This window comes from Petaurus breviceps, unplaced genomic scaffold (genome assembly GCF_028583685.1).
Source record: "Petaurus breviceps papuanus isolate PSGF00001 unplaced genomic scaffold, PetGlider_PUasm1.0 140, whole genome shotgun sequence".
NCBI classification, from domain to species: domain Eukaryota; kingdom Metazoa; phylum Chordata; class Mammalia; order Diprotodontia; family Petauridae; genus Petaurus; species Petaurus breviceps.
Genome location: NW_027185698.1, coordinates 24133057 through 24148820, shown reverse-complemented (window position 1 = coordinate 24148820; position 15764 = coordinate 24133057). Strand labels below are relative to the sequence as shown.

General features: G+C 40.4%; 1 long non-coding RNA gene across 7 annotated transcripts in view; it reads left to right on the top strand.

Annotated features, from left to right (window-relative positions):
- LOC138147043 (uncharacterized) overlaps positions 1 to 15764 on the top strand; it is a 435949-nt gene that overhangs the window by 191407 nt on the left and 228778 nt on the right. Inside the window, exon 6 of one of the 7 annotated variants that reach the window (XR_011164692.1) lies at positions 10897 to 10958. The exons of the other annotated variants lie outside the window; for them this stretch is intronic. This is a non-coding gene — a long non-coding RNA (uncharacterized lncRNA). The remainder of the gene's footprint in view (positions 1 to 10896; positions 10959 to 15764) is intronic. 7 annotated transcript variants of the gene reach the window in all.

Sequence of the window (15764 nt, the reverse complement as noted above, 5' to 3'; positions counted from 1 at the left end):
AAAATTCTCTCAAATATTTGAAGATTGAATAGCTCCTGTGATACATAAAGTGTTCACAGAAATAAAGAAGGTACTCTACTCAAACTCCTTCAAAGAAAAATATTGTCTTGATACATTAATCAGGGAGAAATAAGGCAGAGAAGGAAAACTAAAGACCAATATCAGGAATTATTTTTTTAATAGATACTGAACCTATGATTTCATTGGTATAGGAAACTCCTGGTGAAGAAATTTCTTCAAAAAGTGCAGACTGACATCTACTCACAACTTATAAAGTAGGAACACTTCTCTAAGTCTGATATCTTTGGGGGTAGGGTAGGGACAGCCTGAAAATTAGGAAGAGCCAGGTTCAAATTCCATCCTTGTTACACAGAAGCTGTGTGACCCTGGGCAAGTCCCTTAACATCACAATGCCCTGGGCAATTCTTTCAGATCAAGAATAAATATTGATATAAAATTTCAGCAAAGAGGTTACATTAGTATATTCAAAAACTATTGGATTAATACCAGGAATGTAAGGACAAAGTATGAGGAGGGAGGGCCCTTCAAATGTGGGGAAAATCTAATGCAAAGTTATGAAGACAGAAAATGTCTCATTTATAAGAATGCAAGAAGGTCAGTGTGGCCAGACCACAGAATGTAGAAAAGGGAGTAATGTATAAAAAGGTTGGCAAGTAGGTTAGGTCTATGTTGTGAAGAACTTTACAAGGCAAACAGAATTTATGTTTGATTCCCTAGACAGTAGGAAGCCAACTGGAGTTTAGTGGATAGGAGAATGACATGGTCAGACTTGTGCTTTAGGAAAATCACTTTATTCCTGTTTGGAAGAGAGGTTAAAATGAGGAAATACTTGAGGCAGGGGGAAAAATTAGAATTTTATAGTAATTCAGGCCAGAGGCTGATAAGAGCCCAACTTAGAGTCATAGACACGTGAGAAGACAGATGCTAAGAGATGTTGTGGAGATGGGAAAACTAAATGGATATATCGAGTAAGGAAAAGTGAGGAGCCAAGGGTGATATTGAAATTGAAAACCTGGATGACGGGAAGTTTGATGATGTTTTGACAGACATAAGGAAGCTTGGAAAAAAGGAGTTTTGGCAAAAGATAATGAGCTCTATTTTGGATATGTTGAGTTTGAGATACCTATAGGGCATTAGTTATTATTATTATTATTATTATTTTGCTTTTTGGAGGGGGGAGGGCAGGGCAACTTAATAGTGACTTGCCCAAGGTCACAGGGCTAGTTTTGTGTCCTGACTCCAGGGCTGGAACTCTATTCACTGGGTCACCTAGCTGCCCCCAGGGCATTAGTTTTAAATGTCTGAGCCTCGCTTAGAAACAAATAACAGGTGCTCTGGAGGGACATTAACCCTAGACTTTTGAGTAATCCACATAGAGTTGATAAACCCATTGGACACCATAAAGTCACCAATAGGCAAAGTGTAGAGAGAGAAGAGGACCCTGGACAGAACTTTGGGGAACACATATTTAGCAAAGTGATGTGGATGGTGAGCCAGTAAAAGAGTGAGGGGTGGTCAGAAAAGTAGAAAGAGAACCAAGAGAAGAGTAACAAAAGCACTGTGTAACAAAACACTTAGATTGAGGGGGGGCTAGGTGGTGCAGTGAATAGAGCATTGGCCCTGGAGTCAGGAGGACATTGAGTTCAAATCTGGCCTCAGACACTTGACAACACTAGCCATGTGACTTGGACAAGTCACTTAACCCCAACTGCCCTCCAAAAAAAGCAAAAAAGACCCCCCCAAAAAAACCAACCCCTCCCCCCAAAAACACCCCACTTAGATTGAAGATAGAATCTAGGAAGGAAGAGTAGTCACTAGTGCCAAACACTGTAGAAAGGTTGAGAAGAATAAGACCTGTGAAAAAGTCATTTAATTAGGCATTTATAGGATCACTGGCAACTTTGGACAGAGCAATTTCAGTTGAGTGATGTGGTGAGAGGTTAAATTGTAAAGGATTGGGAAGTCAGTGAAAGAGATGAGAATGTGGAGGTAGCCAGTGTAGACAGCTTTTTTCCAAGGAGTTTGGCCATGAAAGGGAGGAGAGATATATGATGATAGCTTGAGGGCATAGTAAAATTTGTTGTTCAGTCATTTTTCCGTCATGTCCAACTCTTCCTGACCCCATTTGGGGTTTTCTTGGCAGAGATACTAGAGTGGTTTGCCATTTCTTCATCCAGCTCATTTTACAGATAAGATAACTGAGGCAAACAGGGTTAAATGTGACTTGTCCAGGGTCACACAGTAAGTGTTTGAGGAGATGAATCTTCCTGACTCCAGACCTGGCACTCTACTTCTGTGCCACCTAGCTGCCCACAGTAAAATCTAGTGAATCTTTTTGTAAGGACAGGAGAAAGTCGAAAGTTTTTGTAGATATGAGGGCAAGAAGCAGTAGACAGGGAGAGAGTGAATATCAGAGAGAAGATGATTGAAGGGACAATCTCTCCTAGAGAAGAGGGGATGGAATCAAGGGACTGGTATAGAGAGCTGAGAGTTGGGGAGGAGAAAGATCACTTCTTTATCAGTGACTGGGGCAAAGGAAGGGAGAATGGGGGATGTTGCCAAGAGGTTTTGAGATGTGGGAGGCAAATGAAATGGGAGGTTGGAAGAGAGGAGAGCAGAGAAGTTTTGGAATAGTCTTGGTAGGGATTGGGATGGAGAATGAATAAGAGAGGAGTAAAGGGGTTGATTACTTGTTGCTGTGAAGATCTGGTAGAGATTCAGTATTTACTGTTTTTTGCTTATTCAGTAAAGTTTTTATTTTTAACTTAATTATGATAGTTTCCAAAAGAATAAAAAAGAATTGTATGTGAACCATGAACACCCATTATGTAGAGTTTTCCCCAAAAGTATACAATAAATTTAGTATAATAGATCCAAAACTGCCCTGCTTTTCTCTTTCTCTTTTTGAGCTTCTTTCTGCTTTTCTATGTGTATTTTTAAAAAAGTGTCATTGATAGTCTTTTATTTTTCAGATGGGGGTATAACCTTCACTATCGTTCACATAACCCTCCCGGTCCCCCTTCCCATGCCTAAATAAGCACAGTCAAGCAAAGATTCTTCATTCTTTTTTTTTATTTTTGGAGGGCAATTGGGGTTAAGTGACTTGCCCAAGGTCACACAGGTCAGATTTGAACTCAGTGCCTCCTGACTTCAGGGCCGGTGTTCTACTCACATCGCCACCTAGACATCCTGAAAATGTATTTCTCGTTTTGTACTTTTAGTTCATCACCTCTCTGTCAAAAAGACCCATGATTCATCATCAGTCTTCTGGAGAGGTAATTGTTTATTTCATTGATCAGAGTTCTTAAATCTTTCAAAATTGTTTTCCTTCACAATGCTATGTCATTGTAGTAATCGTTCTCCTAGGTGGTGTAACAGATAGGGCAATGACCTTGGAGTTAAGTAAGAGCTGAGTTCAAATGCAGTCTCAGATTCTTACTAGCTGTGTGGGTCAATTCACTAAACCTCTTTGACCCAGTTTTTTCAATTGCAAAATGAGGATAATTATGGCACCTCCCCTCCAGGCTTGTTGTGAAGATCAAATGAGAGTTTGTAAAGTGCCTGGCACATAGTAGGTATTGAATAAATGCTTATTCTCTCCCCCTCCCCTGCTTCTGCTCCCTTCATTCAGAATCAGTTCATATATATCTTTACTGGTTCCTCTGAGTTCATTCCTTTGTTCACTTCTTATGGTGAAAAAAAAAATTCAATTACATTCCTTTACGGTAATTTGCTCAGCTAGTCCCCAGTTGATGAACACTCCCTTTGTCTCCAGTTTTTTGCTACAACAAACAATGCTGTTATACAGTTTTTCTTCCATATAACTCTTTTCCTTTTTGTCTTTGATCTCTCTGAGTTTTAGGCCTACTTTTTGTATTGGGTCCAGTCAGCTCCCTTATGTGGATTGCCTCTAGCAGCATGTGACTAGGAGCAGGCTTTACAGAAGGCATAATGCAGTCCCTTGCACGCAGTAGGTACTTAATACATATTTGTTGGGTTGCTGTTGAATTGGATTCATGGCAAGGTCCTAATTACATCCCCAGAGGATGGTGAGATTTCCAGCTGTGTGTGGAAGCTGGAGAGAATAATGTCAAAAATGGTGATTAATTTGCTGTAATCACAGAGCTCGTGAACTGCGTTAGGCTGGTCCAGTCCTTAGGGGGACCTTAGATAACAAACTGCTGCTGTGGTCACTACGGCTGCTTGTGCAGCTGCAAGAGCCCCCAAGCTACTCACAAATGGTCAGGTTGATCAGGGAAGATGAGTCCAGTGGAACAGATAGAGAACATATCCAGAGGCTATGGAATTTGGGGAATGGCTTCCTAACTGATCTAATTAATGGGAGCCATCCAAGACCACTGCTGAAGAAGACAAAGTCAAGGAAGAGCTCCTGTGAACAAGTTCTCACCATGACAGCTGGTTTTTGGGCTGCCATTCAGTTCAACCCTTCCCCAATACATCCCCCTAGAAGAAATAAGAATGTTTTGGTTTGGTGGGGGGGAGTGGTGGTGGTTAAGAAAGTCAGTGCCGGGAATTATATTATTAAAGGAGTGCAGGAGCTGACCAGACTTGGATCACTGAGCTTCTATCATTGGTGTTAAAGAAGTTATAGCCACTGGTCCAGGATTGGAAATTTAAAAAACAACTTGTATTGTTCAGAATATCTCAACTCCTTTCTAATTGTTGAAATAAATAATATTTCTTGTAAGGGTGGTGAAAATAGGGGGACAAGTTAACATTTTTCATTATGTTAAGCAATAAATATAATGCTATAATTATCATTAATTCTATGTGTATAGTTTGTTTTTGAATGAATCCTAAGGTCTAGCACAAATGTTTAATGAAGTAAAATACTGGTAAATTAATTCTTTTTTTTTTTTTTTTGCCTTTTGGAGGGCAGTTGGGGTTAAGTAACTCGCGCAACGTTACACAGCTGGTTTTTTTGTGTGTGGGTGTTAAGTGTTTGAGGCCAGAACTGAACTCGGGTCCTCCTGACTTCGGGACCAGGGCTTTACTCAGGTAAATTGATTCTTAAAGATAAGACCCAGATAATTAATTTTGAGGAGGGAATTATCTTTTGCAATATTTTACTAGATAGTTGTATAAAAATAGCAGTGCCTTCTCCATGTCAAATATATATCATATGTATATATATAGGATTTAGATATGTATTTCATAGATACAAAAACATGATTTTTTTTGTTTTGTTTGTGGGGTTTTTTTGGGTGGAGAGGAATAAAGACAATAAAAAATAAACCTTGTTTTACCTTTCTTTATAAACACTCTAACTGAATAAGATACAAAGTTCTTAATTGATAATCTAACATTTAGAAATATGACATCAAAAAGTGCACAAAAATAACCAACTTCATTGACTTGATAACACATGAAAATGATGCAAAAAGATTTTTGAAAAACTGGCCACATAAATCAGTATGAGGTTTTGGTCTAAGCACACTGATAAAAGATCAATAATTAATAGCCTGCTCTCATAACTCTGTATGTAGAATAGAATACTCTGAAAATAGAATATTTCTGCAGTTATTTTAAAGTCTTATGGCAGCATGACTAGGTAGCAAACATAAATAGATCAGATTTTACAATATTTAAAAACAATTGAGCGTGGCCATTCCAGCATTTGAATATACTTCTGTAGAAAAGGCTTTGAACACAAATGAGATAACAAGAACAGAACACCATTTTTAATGCACATTCACCAACTAGAAGGCCAGAACAATCTATGTTCATTTGTATAATACCTACTGTCAATTCCATACAACTTGGTATTAGCATAAGATGGGATGGGACTCATCCTATTGGAAAAGAAGTTATAGCCACAGGTCCAGGGTCAGGAGCCATTCCATGTCCCTTTGTTTCTTACCATTGGTCATGTGCCTCAGTGATGGCGAAAGATGGAAGGTGTAGTGTGTCTTCCCATCTTGAAGTGTTGATTCCAGGCAACAATTATGTTTAAATTATTTTATGAGGAAAAACTTGAGGCCCATTCCATTATAGCCTCTGGAAAGATTAAGCCTCTGGGCCATATTGAAGAGGCCTATTTGTATTAGTCTGTATTAGTATTAGTATTGTGCTATATTTGGAATTTCTAAGTTAGATCAAGGGCATCAGCAAAAGGTTGGCATGGCAATCCCTGGTGTGTCCAGACACTGACCTCTACTCCCAGCCCCCAGTTTCCAGGATTTTTGCTTTGATTGGGACAAACTCCACTCTCTTCAAAATGCTTTCTCCCTGTAGAAATATATTTCTATTTCCATAGCCATTAAACTCATTCAGTCCCTCATTATCTCACATTTGCAAATTGAAATAGCTTCCTATTTGGTCTCCCTCCTCTCCACGGCTGGCAAAGTGATTTCTAAAAACACAAGTCTCACCATGTCACCCTTACTTTCCATTCAATAAACTCTGGTGGCTCCTATTACCTCCAGGACTAGCTTTAAAATCCTTTGTTAGGCATTCAAAGCTCTTCACAGCTTGGCCCCACGCTTTTTCTTTCCAGTATTTCATAATATATATTCTAGGTCTATTGGTCATTGCTATCCCACATGACGTCCCATCTCCTATTTCCACGCCTTTACTCTGGCTGTCTCTCATGCTTACAATACTCTTTCTTCATTTCTGCCTCTTATAATTCCTGCCTTCCTTCAAGATTCAGTTCAAAGTCATATTTTGCCAGGATCCCTTTCCTGGTTCTCTTCTTCCCTCTCCAGCCCCCTACCCCCGGCTGTTAGAATCTTTCTAAGGTTACTTTGCATCTATTACTCTGCATGCATTTTGTATATACATATTTTGCTATATTTCATTCTTCCCTTTCAGCTGTAAATTACTTGAGGGTAGGAACTTTTAAAAAACTTTCTTGCTATCCCCTAGTGCCTGGCATATAGCAAGTGCTTAATGAATGATTGTTTACTAAAAGTAGGCTGCAAGCAGTGGACTGATCAGTATTTGAACATCCTGGTCATCCATCCCTCCTCAAGGAGAAGAAACTTTTAGGGGGATAGAAGGCAGCACTGGCAGGAAGTGCCAAGTTTCTTTGCAGCTGTTACTCTCTGTATAATAATGATAATAATCATAAATAATGATGATGATAAAATATTTATAGCATCTTCATTGCTATAATGTATAACTTGCTTGGCGCATATCATCTTCACACAACCCTATAAAAATCTTAAGCTGCAGGGGTGAAACTAAAGAAATTTGGTATTTAGAGGGGTGTGTGTGTGTGTGTGTGTGTGTGTGTGTGTGTGTGTGTGTGTGTACACATATGTGTACTCATGAGAAGCCAAAAAGGTAGTTCTGGAACAAGGTGGTGGTATAAACCCAGGGGTAAGAAGAAAGGGGAGGAAGGATGAGACTCAGGCTCTGTTATGGATTGCACAGCCAAGGAGAAAGTCAAGAAAGGAGATGGAAACTGGTACATGGCCCTTTCACTTGCTGTTTGCTGGTTTCTGTTCTGGGAAATGAAGATGTTCTCTGCAACATCCCTTAGTTCCTGATGCTGACCTCATGCCCCCAGAGCTCTTATTCTAAAGTATTGTTCAAGTAGTAGGATGAGATCTAGGTGAAACCTAGAATGAGACCCAGGCTAACCTAGAAGTGAGAACCAATGATTTCTGGTCTCTTACTTCACTGCAGTGAGACAGAATGGGAAGCTGACATCATGCAAAGGCTACTTCTAGAGCTGATCTTTAATCTCCAAGCCATGAGTGGAAGCATCTGTCTCTGTCTATCTCTCAACAAGTGATTGATTTGGGCTTGAACAGGAGAGATTCAGTAGAAATATGGACACACATGCTGTCATTTGAAGTAGATGATTATCCCTTGAGTGTCATAGACCTAGGGTTACCTGACAAAGGTCACATTAAGAGCCTTTGGAAGCATTGTCAGAAGGTCCAGTGTCTTCACTGCATGAGTGAGACAAAGTATGAGGTCAGGGAGCCATGGACAGTATTCACCTCAATGACTCCAAACCTTTCTGAGGATAGTGTCAGAAAATTCGTCTCTCCTAGGTGAAGGACCTGAGTAATCACTTGAAAGAACTTTAGTCAAGGCACTGTTACTTAGTCTCTCAGGCCTTGAGCATCAACCATAGTGTTAGGAAAGAAAATTATATATGTGGGCTACAAAATATGAAACTATGTGTAGATTACAAAAAGGGAGACCTATTTCCTTTTACAAATGGTAGAATTGACTTAATTTTTCACTGCTAAATAAACCAGAACTTTACTTTCTAAGAAACATTAGAACTGACACTTTTCACTTCAGTTGTACAGGTCAGTGGACATTTGATTGCAAAATTCAGGATGCACGTGGTTTTTCTGGTATTTTAAAATAGAAAACAAAAGGTTGACTTCCCTCCTCCACCTTCTTTGTCATTAGAGTACCATTCCCCTGCAGGTAAGGAATATGACAGCTTGTGGGAGTGCTAATTAAAGCCAATTACAGTTTGACTGACCTGTCACCACACTGAAATGACTAAAACATCATGTAGCTTATATGGAAAATGATGATTCCTTGCCTCCCCTCCCCCAACTCTCATCACTGACTCAGTCATGTTCCATCCTAGGAACTCAAATGTAGTGACTGACTGATTGGATGCAGACTGCAATGGGCCATTAGCATCTTCACAATGGAAGCCCACTCTTAAGAAGTCTCAATGAATATAAAAAAAGGACATCAATTGAAATGACTGAAAAATATGTGGCCAGACAGAGCTAGGGTTTCCTAAATTGGATTTGAAACTCTGGGATTTTAAAGATTTAATTATCATTGGGATATTTTACAGGGTAGTGAGACATTTGTTCCTTTGAGTTTCTAGGGGAGCATATAATAGCCACCAATAGAACACAGGGCTAGGTACAGTATTTGTAGGCACAGCATATAGATAATATTGGACACATGCAATCATGGCATCTAGAGTTGGAAAGGACCATTGGCCAAACCCCATCATTTTCAGTTGAGGAAGCTGAGCCTCAGAAAGAGAAAGTGACTTATTCTAGGCAAGATTAGGGTATGAGTCTAAGGCCTCTCACTTTAGATTCACATGTGTGTTGTCTGTTTAGTAAATCAATTAAATCACTGTAATTCACTTAAGGTAAGTGTCCTGCTGTTCAGCCCTGATGCCTTTTTGAGGTGAGAACACATTTTGGTCTTCACTAGTCATGAATGTGGCAGCTGGGTGGCACACTAGATTGAACTGGGAGTTAGGAAGACTTGAATTCAAATCCTGCTACACATACTAGCTGTGTGACCCTGAGCAAGTCACTTAACCTCTGTCTCAGTCTCTTTAACTGTAAAATGGGGCTAATAATAGCACCTATTCCTGGTGTTAAGGAAGTTCCATGCAAACCTCAAGTCACTATATAAATGCTATCTATTATTAGCTCAAGTCACTATATAAATGCTATCTATTATTAGCTATTACAAACTTCCCAGGAGTGACTGGAACAATCTGTTTGGATTGGGTGAAAGACTTGGTCACATACTCTGGGGCCTTTAGGAGAAAGAAGTCCAGGGACATGATTCAGGTAAGCTTCCCTACATTTTTGTGACTCCAGTCTCCAGTCCGACATTCAAAAGTTAATACTTTTCTCTTAAGCTGTCTCTCTCCAGGTCCTTTCTCAATGGGTAAGGTAAATTCTCTATGTAGGCATGCAGCATCAAGCTCCATATTCTCTAAGAGGCCACATCTCCCTCACAAAATCACAGGCTATCCTGTGACAAAACTGCCCCAGGCTTGGGTGTGAACAGGGTTATTACATTTCTATCACATACCACTGCTTCTACATGCAAACCAAAATTATAGTAAATATTAGTACAATATCCAGATACCTACAATATAATTTACCATATATTGACTGTATTTAAAATAAAACAGTTCCTGACAGTGACAAATCTTGCTAATGTATTTCATGACACCACCAACTCAGACTTCAGTTTAGTTTGCAAGGAAATCACATGGCAAATGCCAGTTTACCTCACCCTCTTCCTCCACATTCAATTAGAAAACTTCCTAATGTAATTTTGAAAGTTAACTCAGGTCTAAAAATTCAGTTTATCTCTATGCTAAAAGATCCAGGTAAGAAAGAACAAAATATGTAATTAGGACAGAAATGAATAGTGAAGTAACAGAAAACAATCTTGGCAAATATTCCTTGAATGAGTATGGTTAAAATTTTCAGCTGTGGGTGCCCTACAGCACCACCTGGTGAGCTTCTGGATTTTGGAGGAATTCTAGAAATCTTGATTCTGATCAGAAAGGATCCTTACTGGGAAACTGGGCACCATAAAATAATTTCCCCATAATCTCTTGGTAACTGTAGACTCCTTGTTTCTGGATGGGTGAGAATGTGGATAGAGAAGCAATGTGATAGAGGCCTGGCCTTGGAGTTAGGAAAAGCTAGGTTCAAGGCCTATCTCTCACCCATACTAGTGACCAATCAACTTTTCAAAGCCCCAGACAACTACTTAAGACTAGAAATTATATGGCAGCTAGGTGGCACAGTGGCACTGGCCCTGGAGTCAGGAGGACCTGAGTTCAAATTCGACCTCAGACACTTAACACAAAACTACCCGTGTGACCTTGGGCAAGTCACTTAACCCCAATTGCCCTACCTTCGCCCTCTAAAAAGAAAAAAAAAAGAAAAAGACTAGAAATTATGTATGAAGTGCCAGTGCGTATCAGTGGAGGTAGTTTCTGCACTAGGAGTTCTCTACATGGCTGAAATCATGGTCCTGCCTATCTTCTTCTCTCATGCTTAAAACAAAAAAAAGCCCGTGTATAACTGAATGACATGTTTTCTATAATTGTTCTTCTATAATTATATAGTTCTATAATTATGATCTGTTCCCTTCCAGAGACTGGAGCTCTGTTCACAAACATCATCTCGAAAACCTAACTGTTCCTTATGCTTTTCCAGGTAAGCAGCTCAAGTCAGTACTGCTTCCTTTGACAACGCCAAACACAAAATTCTTGAAACAGGCCAGCTACAGAGCCCTCCCTTGTCCTAGGTCTTCCTTTGAAGGCTCACCTCAGTTACCAGACCTTTCCCTGACCACAGTAGGAGATACTGTTTTCTCCCACCTCAAATTTCTCAGAGCCCTTTGCTAGAACCCCATCTTTGAAGTGATCACACTTCCTTGTATATGGCTTACTTGTCTATAGGATCATTGGCCAGTCTACTCTTAAAGAGCCAAGTCTGGCCCAGAGTCGGGGTGCATGTCTGTAGTCCCTGCTCTGAGGAGATTGAGGCTGGTGGATCCTTTTAGTTCCAGCGTTCTGAGGTGAACTTGGGTTAAAGCTGATCAGGTGTTCATACTAAATTTTTTACCAATATAACGAGCCCCTTGGAGTGGAAGACCATGAGTGGGGCCTAAAGAGCGGCAAATCAGACTAGGTTAGAAAAATGGTATAGCTCAAGGCGTCCATGCTGCTTAGTATTGGGATTGGGCCCATGAGTAGGCTGCTGTACTTCTAGCTGGTCGAGACAGGAATACCCAGTCCAAAAATAAAGCAAAACAAAAAAAGAACTCCTGGGCTTCCCCCAGAACTCCCCAGAGGCTCTGGCCTCTCCTTAATCTCTCCTTCAAACAGAGGAATACTCAACTTCCTGACAGCCTCCACTGTTTAATATAAGGCAATACATGCATACAGTGGGTACTTAATGTTTTTCATATGAATGACTCATAGACAAGAAGAGTTTGCAGGTATTCACCTAATTCTGACCTGGACTAGAATCCCTAGCTCTGTTACTTCCTACCCATAGGACCACGAGAAATAGACTTCCCTGGGAATCTATTCCCAATATTCTGGGAATGAGGAAGTTGGACTGAATTCTCTCTAAGCTTCTTCCTCTTCTTTTTTTTAATGCTTTATTAACTTCTGATTTACATCATTCATTTCCTCCAGATTTTGAGTTACAAATTTTCTCCCCGTGTTTCCCCTACCCACTACCCCAGAATAGCAGTCTCACAGGATATCCCCTCCTCCAATCTGCTCTCTCCCATATTTTCTCCCATACCCCTTTTGACTTTTCCAGTGGATCTCTATGCCCCAGTGCCTGTATATCTTATTTCCAAATTACATGTTAAGATGGTATTAATAATAGTATATATATATATATGCACATATATATACACACATACACACACATATATTTGAATATTTGATTTTAAAACTTTCAGTGTCAGATTCATTCCCTTCCTTCCTTGTCTCCTACCCTTACTGGGAAGATAAGTAGTTCAGTATAGGTTGTATATGTGTGGCTAATGCAAAACAATAACACAGTAGATATATTGTAAAAGACTGACTATATTTCCCTCCCTCCTATTCCACCTCCCACTTGTTCTCTTCTCTACTTTGATCCCATCCCTTTTCAAAAGTGGGTGCTTCCAACTTCCCTTCCCCCCAGCCTGCCCTCCCTTCTATCTTCTCCCCTTTCATCCTCTTCCCCCCCCACTCTCCTGGAGGGTGAGATACCCTATTTAGTGTGTATTTCACTCCCTCCTCAAGCCAGATTCAATGAGAATAAGTTGACCCATTCCCTTTTGCCTTCCTATTCTTCCCCTCCATTGTAACCATTTTCCCTTGCCTCTTCTGTATGAGATAGTTTACCCCAATCTGTCTCTCCCTATCTCCTCTCATTATATTCCTCTCACCTATTAATTTCACCTTTTAAGTATCATCCCTTCCTGTTAAATTGGTCCTGTGCCCTCTATCTATGTATACCTGTAAACATATATACACACATTCACATATGTATTTATATGCTCATATACCCTCATATATAGACATATGTATATATTTCTAATCCCTTCATCTATTGAGAAAAGTTTCATAAGTTGCAATTATTGTTTTTCCATGTAGGAATGTTAATAGTTCAACTTTGATAAGTTCCTTATGATTTCTTTTCCCTGTTTACCTTCTCATGCTTCTCTTGCTTCTTGTATCTGAATGTCAAATTTTCTGTTCAACTCTGGTTTTTTCATCAAGAATGCTTGAAAGTCCTCTATTCCATTGAATAACCATATTTTCCCCTGAAACATGATACTCAGTTTTTCTGGGTGGGTGATTCTTGGTTTTAATCCCAGCTCCTTTGACCTCCAGAATATCATATTCCAAGCCCTTCCATCCCTCAGTGTAGAAGCTGCCAGATTCTGGGTTACCTTGATTGTGTTTCCACAATATTCAAATTGTTTCTTCCTGGCTGCTTGTAATATTCTCTCCTTAATCTGGGAATTCTGGAACCTGGCTATGATATTCCTAGGAGTTTTCTTTTTGGGATCATTTTCAGGAGGTGATCAGTGGATTCTTTCAACCTCTATTTTGCCCTCTGGTACTAAAACATCAGGGCATTTTTCTTTGATAACTTCCTGGAGGATGATTTCTAGGTTCTTACTTTGGTCATGGCTTTCAGGTAGTCCAATAATTTTTAAATTATCTCTTCTGGATCTATTTTCCAGGTCAGTGGTTTTTCCCATGAGATATTTCACATTGCCTTCTATTCTTTCATTTGTTTGGATCTGTTTAACAGCATCTTGATTTCTCATAAAGTCATTAGTTTCCATTTGCTCCAATCTAATTCTGAAGCAATGATTCTCCTCATTGAGCTTTTGAAATTCTTTTTCCATCTGGCAAATTTGGCTTTTTAAGGCATTCTTCTCCTCACTGCCTTTTTGAGCCTCTTTTGCCATTTGAGTTAGTCTGTTTTTTAAGGTATTATTTTCCTCAGGCTGTTGACTCTCATTTCATAATTTTCTTGCATTGTTCTCATTTTTCTTCCAAATTTTTCCTCCACTTCTCTTATCTACTTCTTAAGGTCCTCTATGGCCTGTAACCAGCTTGTATTTTCCTTTGAAGCTTTTGGTGCAGAGTTCTGACTTCACTGCTTTCCTCCTGTTCCATGCTTTGCTCCTTTTTGTCCCCAAAATAGGAATGTAATGTTGGAATCTTCTGTCTGCTTTGTTTCCTTTGCCTGCTCATTTTGCCACTCAATTACTTGAATTTTAGGCTTTTTGCCACAGTAGGACTCTGCCACCAAACAGGGGAACTTTCGTCCCAAATTCTGGGGTTTTCTCAGCTGCTGGAGGTATTAGATAGGTGCCCTCTCTGAGGTCTCCATACACTCTGACAAGCTGGACACACACCCCAGGCCTCCACCCTAGACTGCAATCCAGATCCAAGCAGGTTAAAGCAAGAGAGATTGATTACCCCTCAGACTGGTGCTTGGTCCCCCTACACTCTGCAGGCCAGGAGCTGAAGCTGCCATGTGGCGCTGGCTGGCTGTGTCTTCTCAGCGGCTTCTTGCCCCTGGGGTAAAAGCCATGCACTCCCTCTTACTGGTCCCAAAGTCCAGACTGCACTGACCTCTCACTTTGTCCTTCGCATCTGTGTGTTGATAAATCTGAAGACGGCCACCCCTGCTGCTGATCTGGACTCCCTCTGGCTGGTGGCTGGTCAGGCCCGCCTGGTGTTAAAGCCTCAGCGTGGGGCTGGGCTCCGCTCCCAGAGCGATGCGCTGGATTCCTGCCCGCCTGCTGGGCTGTCCTCAGTGGGAGGTTAGCTTCTCTGTGTCATTTTGTGGGTTCTGCAGCTCCAAAGTTTGTTTAGAGTCCCCTTTTTACATGCATTGGGGAGGGTGGAAGCTGGAGCTGCGGGAAGGTTGTGCTTCTACTCCGCCATCTTGGCTCCGCCCCCTCTAAGCTTCTTCTTAGTCCTAAGTGTCATGATCCTATGACCCCATGATCTCATGATTTTATGCTTTTTTAAAAGAACACGTTAGAAAGACAGTAAAGAAAAGTCTGATAGGTCCAATACTATCATTAAAATGTTAAACTCTGATTGAAAAGTCATAAGGATGCTGTTAGTATGTTGTTGCTGTTGTTTTATTCACGTCCTAGCTATAAAACTGGAACTTCTCTTAGTGAAAGCCTTGGACAACAGTAGCTAATGATCATCTCCTGAAAAATCGAGATGTGGACATTATGTGTGATTCTCCCAAATATTTTACTGAGAGTGCTTATTAATTTCAATTTATAGATGAGCTAACTGGAAAACAGAAATTTTACTTTCCACATAATGATAATTGACATTTATCTAGTGTCATAAAGTTTGCAAAGCACTTTGCCCACATTCATTTGAGCCTGCCAAGAAATCTATGAGGTAGGTCACAGGGGTGGGGAATCTGTGGCCTCAAGGCCCTTAAGTGCAACCCTTTGACTGAATCCAAACCTCACAGAACAAATCCCCTCAATAAAAGGATTTATTCTGTAAAACTTGGACTCAGTCAAAAGGCTGTACCCAAGGACCTAGGAGGCCCAGGTTCCTAACCTCTGCATTTGTTTTATTTAGAGGAAACAGAAGTCTAGAAAGTAGTGACTTGCCTAGGGTCCCACAACTAGTATGTGTCAGAATTAGTCTTTGACCTTATGTCTTCCAAATTTCTAAGTTCATCACCTCATGTTATACAGCCTCTTCTAGCCCACGGCAAAGTAGTCTCAGAAACACAGCAACATAAAGCATAGATTAGCAGTGCTTGACACACAGTAGGCACTTAATAAATGTTGATGGATTGACCGATTGCTTTTGCCAGGCACCAAAGAACCTCTCCGGCTAGTGCTATATAACAATCTGACTTCCCTTGGGGAATGGAGTTTTTTGTTTTCTGTTTTTTTGGGAGGGGCTGGGTAAAAGAGGCAAGAAATGGTGTATTGCAGTGTAGAAGAGG